This window comes from Talpa europaea (genome assembly GCF_964194135.1).
Source record: "Talpa europaea genome assembly, chromosome: 13".
Classification (NCBI taxonomy): domain Eukaryota; kingdom Metazoa; phylum Chordata; class Mammalia; order Eulipotyphla; family Talpidae; genus Talpa; species Talpa europaea.
In genome coordinates this window covers 50,625,298-50,634,540 of record NC_140080.1, presented here as the reverse complement: position 1 = coordinate 50,634,540, position 9,243 = coordinate 50,625,298, and the positions used below count along the sequence as shown (strand labels likewise).

At 42.2% G+C, this 9,243-nt stretch overlaps 1 pseudogene across 1 annotated transcript; it reads right to left on the bottom strand.

The window, feature by feature from the left end:
- Positions 1 to 2,954: 2,954 nt before the first annotated feature.
- LOC311183328 (small ribosomal subunit protein eS1-like) lies at positions 2,955 to 5,751 on the bottom strand (annotated as a pseudogene). Its single transcript has 2 exons — positions 5,650 to 5,751; positions 2,955 to 3,768 (listed from the first exon to the last, which is right to left on the bottom strand). The product of its transcript is annotated as a small ribosomal subunit protein eS1-like (transcript).
- Between the last annotated feature and the right edge of the window lie 3,492 nt (positions 5,752 to 9,243).

Genomic DNA, 9,243 nt, shown 5'->3' with positions numbered 1-9,243 from the left:
CCTCCTGCTTTCCTTATATGTAGACGTTGTGATGACATTGGGACCATCTGGACAATTCACGATCATTTCCCCACCTTAGACACTTCACTCCATGGTCTCTGCAAAGTCCCTTTCATATCAGGTGACATCCACAGGTTCTGGGCATTAGGAAGTGGACATCTTTGGGGGTCCCATCTTTCCCTCACTCACCTGAAGACTGAGTTTTTCAGGTTGGATTCCACCTCCAGCAGAAGAGCCGGGAGAAGAACTAAATCTAAACCAATGAGTTCAACATCTTATTAGGTATTATGAGTAATGTAGAAATATTTAAAGCATACAGGAGGATATGTGCAGGTTCTATGTGAACACCACATCCTTCTGTATAAGGGACTTGAGCATCCTGAGATTTTGGTATCCATGGGGGTCTGAGAATCAATCTTCCTCAGATACTGAGGGACTTTATCTTGTTCATTGCCTGCCCTGCACCAGAATGAAATGCAAGGATTTTATATTTTGTTCACTGCTGTATTCCCCGTGCCTAGAACTGACTAGTACATAGTAGTGCTCAGTAAAATCTTTGGAGCAGGAGGGAGAGTGGTTTGGGGAGAGTACCAAATATTGTGTACATGGGTTAACAATGTAAAATGTGTTCTTACTATGATTTGACCTTCCCCCTACTCCCTGTCCTTTTCCTAACCTCACAGAGTCCCCAAAATTCATAGTATGTGATCAGCAAACCTCTATCTTCAGCCTGTAAGTATGGCTACCATACTCATCTAGAAGTTGTGGGTAATCTCAGGCCTCTGCTGAGGAAGGGCAGGGTAGCATGCTGCCAAGTCCAGGGAGGAGGATTTGGTTTTGCCGGGATGAGCTGAAGGGAGTCCAGGTGTGTCCTGCTCTCACAGGAAGTGGAAGCAGATGAAGGACAGGGGCCTGGCACTGGCTGGTGACCCATCCCAGTGTGTATTTAAGGAGTGAATCCCAGGAAAGTCACCTGTGACTTCACTAAAATCTGACTATGAAGATAAATGTGGCGTCAGTCTGGATAAACTTGGGTCAAATTTACATAATCATATATAGTTTAAAGGCATCATCTAGTCCAGTTCTTTTAGGAGCACAAGTCTCTGTCCTCGTGAGGAAGGGACTGGTGCCCGCAAGGCCTAAGAACACCTCACAGCAGAGCTTTCAGGCTTCAGCAGGCTCGGAGCCCTTCACACGGAGGATGTGGCTTGGCATCTGCTCTTTGTTCATAAAATGTTTGCTGTTGAGCTCAATCACTTTTTCTTATGAAATTCCCTTACTATATCAACCCCAGTCCTTTAACTCTTGTGATGTGTTTGGAATGGAAATCACAAGCATTTAGCAGTTTCAAATATTACCTTTGCTGGGGTCTTCTTTTAGGCTTTCTAACACTAGGTAAATACCTATTTTGTTTTCTAACCTCTGAAGCCTAAGCGATTTTATTCTGACTAAATAGTACTGCTGAATTGTAAGGTAAACAAGGGAGGATCCTTAGATGCTAATGTGTTGCTCAGCTTCAGGAGTTGCTGAAGTGAATTTATAAGGAGATCTTAGGTGCAGGAGTTTGTTTCACAGAAGGAATTGGACTCCTGGATTTTCTAAGATTTTGCACTCAGAGATTTGTTTTAATTTAACCTACAACACTGTGATGCCCATATTCCCTCCCTTTAATTTTTCTAGAAGTTAAGGAAAACACATACTTAAGTCTCAGTCTGGGTAACTCTCAAAATAAGTTGTTGTAATACCCTATTTGACCACCAGGTGGAAGTGTAGTCTTATGGTTGAGGCTTTCAAGTCAACAGAAGACCCATCTAACTGGTTTATTCCATTTTACTGGTACACGAATTCCTTAAAAAAAAAAAAAAAGAAAGCCACATCTCCAACAAAATGACACTATTTATATTTTCTATTCAAACTGTAATTACCAACCAAAAGAAGTGTTTATCTTTATTTTGAGGAGATGTATAACCCCCCCTCTTCTTTAGAAGAGGTAGTTGATACAAAGTTTGTTTTTCCACTATAAAATTGGGATAATGATAGGAATAATGTGGGTAACCCTTGTAGTATCTTTGATGAAAAGATATAGAATTATACCTTTAATTTCATTACTTTCATCTGTGTGATTTCCTTTGTTGCAAACATTAATTTTTTTTACAATGCCTTATAATCACATGAGGCATTGTGTGTTTGTATCTGGTGCTTCACTCAAATGTTGAATTAACTTTTTGATCCAATGATTGAAATGGTTAAATTCTGGGTTCCATGTATGTTCTCTCCCCCACTGACTGCCCCCAGGTTAACTTGCCAATGGCCTATCCTCTCTACCAATGTTCAAATGGAAGCCCCAGGAGGAAAGAGCAAAGCTTGAATAAGGGCTTAAAGAAATAACAGAAATTTAAAAAAATCAAATAGTCCCAAACTTTTTATTATTAAAATGTTAGCACGTCATTGTCTTGAGTTGACAGTTTTGGAACTCTTCTGAAAGTAATTTCATTGGCTTTATTACTTTCGAAACTCAGTCTAGCTTTAACTTTTCTCTGCTTTGGAGCAGGCTTCGTACATTTGTCTGGTTTTATGCATGCCTGTTTGGAATGACTATTTCACTATACCATTCTAGCTATGAGCTAGGCCTGGAAAGACTGGAAAGATGGTTCACTTTGCTAAGAATCATCATTTTTTTTTTTAAGATTTATTTATTTATACAAGCACTGGGTACAGTCAGAAGCGCGGGAGGGTGAGAGAATCCACCAGAGCCAGAGTGGGGAGCAGAACAGGCAGAAGGACCGAAGTACACTGCTGAGGGGAGCAGCGGGCGGCAGGAGAGGTCTGCGCGCCATGTGGGACCCTTACCGGCAGCCGGGGATCGAACTGGTCCTGCAGATGCTGCGGGCAGCTTTGCAGCCCAGCTCTCAACCGCTGTGCCACCAGGGGAGGCTCTAAGAATCATCATTTTTTTAAATTAAAAAAACATGGCATAGTTTTCCTGGTTCAAACTTGGACTTCTTCAGCATTTTTACTTTTCTGACAATGACATCATGGAGCAGGTAAGTAGATTGGCATGCCTTTTCTGTGTCTTCTCCAATGCTGACTGGAATCAATTAATTGACCCCCTCTTTCAAGTCACCTGCAGCTCTCTGGTGGTGATTTTCATCATCTTCTTCCGGATTTGGAGCATCTGTGGGTGCTGAGCACAGGAGGTCTCCTGAATCTGACTGTTGCCTTTTTTAGTAAACCTGCACAGAAGAGATGAAACAAGTAACCACTGCTAGTCTTGACATCGACAAGGGCTTCAGTCAGGGTCTGCAATGTTTTCATCATGGGGCTCATTTTGCGGCAGGTAAGATGGATGCCATGAATGTTAGTCAGTGTTTACCCTGAACATTCTCAGTAATTAGCCTGAATTTTCTCAGTGCAACTTCATTATTTTGCAGATTAGCAAGACTCACCTCAAAAACATAACGCTTGAGGCCATCAGATGCAATTTTGGTTCCTTGAGTTCCTGTGACTAGTGTTTTTCCAATATTATATTGACATTGCTGGTACTTTCACAACATACCAATATTTCTTAGAGAATGGATCAGCCATTTTCTTCTTGGCTTCCTTTTTGCATTTGTTTTTGTCTGTGGCTCTGGTGCTCCTCAGAGAGCCAAAATGGTGGAAGTGAAGCTGGAGTGAGAACATATGTGCAAGGATAGGACACACTGCCTTGGTGATCTGAGAATCATCATTTTTGAGTGTCTGAGTCACAACTAGTGAAGCGGTCACCCACTGCAGGGCAGGGTGATAGTCAAGGGCATGAGGAAGGGGTGTGTGCCCAGGTAAGCCCAGGCATCAGACCAGGCCTAAATGGAGGGTGGCATCACCCACATCCTCTGTGATGATAAGTTTACATGTGTTAGCTGATGTGACCCACCCAACAAGCCTGCAGAGAGGAGAAAACAGGTTTGTCTGGTGTGGTAAGCAGAGTAGTGGCCCCCAAAGACGTCCACTTGGTAGTCCCCAGAACTGGGATATGCTGTGTATGGTACAGGGCAAGAGAGAACTCAAGTAGCAGGTGGAATTGGCAGGCTGATAACCAGTTGGCTTTAAGAGGGGGAGAGCATCTGGATTAACAAGTGGGTCACAAGTAGTCACAAGGGTCCCTATATTTGGAAGGGGCAGGACAGCAAGATGTGGAGGCATGAAAAGGCTTCCATCTGAGGCTGCTGATTTTTTTTTTTTTAAGATTTATTTATGAATATAAGAGCTGGGGTACAGGCCAGAGATGAGGGGGGTAAGAGGATTCACCAGAGATAGAGTGGGGAGCAGAACAGGCAGACTGACTGAAATACACTGCTGAGGGGAGCAGCGGGTGAGACAGGAGAGGTCTGCCTCGCCATGTGGGTTTCTCCCTGGTTGGCTGGGGATCGAACCCATGCCGCAGAAACTGTGGATTGCTTCACAGGGCAGTGCTTAACCCCCTGAGCCACCAGGGAGTTCCTGAGGCTTCTGATTTTGAAGATGGAGAAGAGGCTGTGAGCTGAGGAATGCGGTGGCGTCTAGAATCTAAAGAGACAAAGATGCACATTCCGCTTTAGTGTCTCCAGCAGGGACACTGCCTGTCTGACACATTGGTTTTAAGCCAAGGAGAACCGTTTCTGACCTACAGACTGTTGAGACAGTACATTTATGTTGGTGTCAGCACCATCTTGGTGGTAACTTGTTACAGCTGCTATAGGGAGTGCTTCTGCCGGGGTGGTACAGGCAGGTGCCGTGCGGGTCACGTCTGGAGCGGGGCTGTGGCACCGTGCACGCGCAGTGCAGAGTGGCTGGGCCTGTGTCCCGGGGCAAGTGACTGGGCAAATACAATTCCTTTGCTTTAGGTCGAGTGATAGTTCTCACCAGCCCCCCCCCCCCACTAGGTAGAGATGAAGGGAATTCACTTTTAGTTCTTTTCCATCTGAAATTTAGCCTTAACTCAATATATAAATCTAATAAATCCCTTCAGCAAATGCGGTCCTTTTGTGTTGGACAATTGCACTCGATTTCTTTTTCTTGGTCACCAGTCTGATAGAGTGTATGTATGTGAGGTGACTTGGTGGTACAGGGGTCTCTGCCCTGCTTTGATGACCTGCAGGCAGGTCCACTTTGCAGCACCCAGAAACAACAGATTGGCCTTTCCCCCAAGGCTTCAGACTCTGCCCAAGGATGGGCCATGCCTCCACAGACGCTCAAGCTGGCTTGCAGTGCCGGTGATCCGACGGAGCCCTGGGGTCTGCCTTCCATGCTGTTCCAAGTTTGCCTAGACTCCTCTGTGGGCTTTTAGAGAGGCCCAGGACCCCCGACCCTCTATTTTCTCTTCCACTCTTCCTTCCACTGCCAATCAAGTCACGGAGGGCAGGAAGAGAAACTGACTTGAATTCTCCCACTTTGTTCCTTTAAAAACTAAAGAACGCTCTCATATCATTCCTATTAAGTAAGCTGTGTCCCAGGCCTCTTATATCTGCCTTCTCTTGCCCAGGGCAATAAATCTGGAGACCACAGAGGAAGGGCTTTAAAGGGGGCTGCTCAAAGCCCACTTCAGGATCAGCTGTGAATGTCTCTATGGCCAAGTGTTTCTGTCTTAGCCTGTGGGCAGAGATGACATCGGCTGGCAACCCAGGCTCTCACCTGGTCCTGCCCCCTGGGGACCCCGCAGGTGTGTCCCTCACCAGAGCCAAGGTTGTGGTTGGACTGGCCTTCGTGTTTCTTGTTATGATGCTGGATGTGCATCATCAGAAACCATCTGAGACTTTGGAAGAGGAAGGTGTATTACTCACAAGTCCTGGGGGGGTTTGTAACATGCCCAGGGAGCACTCAGCAAGGCTGGGGGTACAGAAGGAAAGAGTGCAGACCTGAGGCTCTGCTTTTGTTGGGTTTGAGGGTGGAGTGCCTCGAGTCTCAGGTTCACTCTTGGTGAATTTAAAACACAAGCATGGGCATCAGGAGCTGCACAGAGATGTGGGCTTATTCAAGTGGTTGATAAGGTTACCCAGGGCCTTCTGAGGACAATTTCATGGGAAGGGATGACTTTTCATCTAGTATATAACGGGCATGTGTTGTTTGAGATGGATGTCTTTGAGGTGGATGTCTGGGTAATCAAAAGTTGATCTTCAGACAGCTATATCACACGGAGGCCAAGCTCCAATTGAAGCTTGGATTTCTGTTTACACACCCTACAAACACCTAGGCAGATGGGCAGAAGCTGGAAATCAGGGTCAGGAAATCTGGTACTATGCCCAGCATTTGGAGGGTAAGGTAGAGTACCTCCCTCCTATAAGTAAAGGGATATCCTCCCCTTTACCTGACATGGCATCTACTGGAAGAACAGAATTACCCAGATTCTCCAGAAGCGGCTGTCTGCATTATATAGGAGAGCAAAGGTAGGGTGAGGCGTGCCACTGAGATGTCTGCTTCTCATTAGGTTGTATGGGGGTGAGGGGCTGGGTGGAGTTGATTAGCATCATAGATAGTTTATCCTAAGGATGTATAAATACATTTCCTTGACCTACCTCAGTGGGAAGGAATGAAGCTTCAGGACATTTTCAATTAAAAAAGTCTGATTTTAAGATTTTTGGAAATAGTTTTATGTTTACCCCTTAACATGCCATTTCTAATGATGTTCTTGACTTCTAAGAGAACATTCTTTATTGACCATAAAGAATAAAACAATCTTTGTGGTGCCCAAACCATGTTCCACAAACTCAGCCTAGAAGCATCTGTAAAAAACAAACAAACCAACCAAAATACACACTACAGACTTTCAGAGAAAAAAACATAACTTTTAAGAAGCTGCTTATTGCTCAAAATAAAGGTATTTTAGAAATCCAAGCAGACATTACAGTGAATTACAAAGTTAGCATAATGCATCTCATGGGTGATGGGTATGGCAGGAGCAACAGCACTGATTCATGCCAACCGCATGTTCACCTGCCCTTTCTTTTACCAATAGAACACTGTTCTCTTGTAGGATAGCATTACATGATGCTAAAAGCATTCTATTTATTGGCTTTATAGTTGGGGGAGTCATGTGATGCTGTTCTGAACAATGGGAAGTAAATGAAAGATTGCTGGAAATTTCTGGGACATTTTACTTTCTTGTTTTTGCTTCCTCAATTTTTTTCCCCTTGATTGAAATGTGAATTTGGTTGTCTTTACTGCCAGTCGTCATTTAATACCATGAAGTAAGGACTAAGAGAAACACAGAATTCTCCCTGACAGAACTAATACCTATTGGCCTACTACATGAGTTCACATGGTGTACACAAAACAAAACAAAGCACTCCTAATTTACTTAAGTGAGTTGTGGTCAAATTTTCTGTATTTCATATTTATATATGACATTTTATTAATATAAACATAATTGTGCTTCTTTTATTTTACTTGTTAAAACTCTTCAGCTCTCATGTGCCCACATTTTCAAGAAATCTATTTTTTTTTGTCTCCATACCTCATAACTCTTCACCCTCCTCACTCCTCATAATTCACCAAGGTATCCATTCCTATTTCCAAAACCAGGCAGAGAGAGAACTGGAAAACCTGCTTGCCCACTAGCAGAACCTACTGCTTACCACAAGATGTTGTTGCTGTTGTTGAAAAGTATTCTGAAGCAGTCTGATGCTTTGCCACAGTTCTTTGTTTTAAGAAATTTATCTCACATGCTGTCTCTTTTCACCTACATTCTCAAAGGATATTTTTAATAAATGCGTAATTCTAAGTTTGCAGGTTTTCTTCTTTCATTTCTTTAAAAATATTTTTTCCATTGCTTTTGGCTTCCACTGTTTCTATAAGTGAGTCATCAGTTTATTTATGGCATAGAGTAATTTTGTCTATTTTACTCAGGCTTCTTTAAGGCATTCTTATTATTTTTGCTTTTTGACGCTTTATTTTTTTTAAAAAAAGATTTATTTATTTATGGATACAAGAATGGGGGTACAGGCCAGAGGTGTGGGCATGAGAGGATTCACCAGAGACTGAGAGGGGAGCAAAACAGGCAGACTGACTGAAATACACTGCTAAGGGTAGCAGTGGGTGAGTCAGGAGAGGTCTGCTGCGCCATGTGGGTAGCTCCCTGGCTGGGGATCGAACTTGTGCTGCAGTGGCTGTGGATTGCTTCCTAGGTTGAGTCTGAACCCCTTGTGCCACCAGGGAGGCCCCTTAGCAGCTTTAAATTGATGCAATGAGGTGTGGGATTTTCCTTTTTTTATTGCTGTTCATTCTGTCTGGGGATTGAATGATATCTTAACTTGACTTGACATTTTTCATCAGTTTTGAAAAAAATTTCCACTGCTATTTCTTCTTCTTTTTATTTTTTTTTCAAAACTCTTAATTAAATTCATTTTTATTTTTTGAGCATTTTAAAATTTTATATATTTTTACATCATTTTTCATTTTTGCACAATGTATGCATTTTCATCTTGGTTATAGTCCCCATATGATTCCTGGTCCCCCTTGTTTTGATCCTACTCCATCCTCCTCCCCTGTAGTGTGTCTCTGGTTTATAGTTGCTTGTTGATTTTGATTTTTACTTTATTATAATTAGTCTTTTTCCTGGTCCCTTATTTAGGTTTTCTAAATTCCTGCTATGAGTGAGGCCATCTGGTATTTTTCTTTTTCTTTCTGGCTTATTTCACTGAGCATGATCCCTTCCAGTTCCATCCATGTAATACAACTTCTTCCCAAGTTATTTCTTCTCTCCTAATGAATTTTCAATTACTTATGTTATACTTCTTTTAATCATAATATTCCCTAAGTATCTTACCTTCTTTTTTGTGTTTTACTTTCATTAACTTTCTATCATTTATTCCTGGATATTTTCTTCTGCTCTACCTTCCACTTTCCTATTTGTCTCTTCAGCTATGTCTAATCTGTGGTTGCACTTTTATACTGGGCTGTTAATTTTGGTCAGTGCTTTTTTTTCAGTTCTGGAATTTCCTTTTTAAAATAGTTTCTTATTCTCTGACAAAATTTAAATTTTTATCTTTTATCACTTTGCATTATTAATGATAGCTATTTTATATCCCATATCTTATATCTCAAGTATCTGGAATCTAAAGGATAAATTTTCTTCTGTTGGTTTTCTCTTTTCTTTTTATCCCATGATACACATGTTTGCTTACTTTAATGCCAAACATTGTATATGAGGTGGGGAGGGTAGAGAGGGGAGTTAAATAATTTAAGCTCTAGAATCATTTTATCACCTTACAAAGAGAATATGAGTCAATA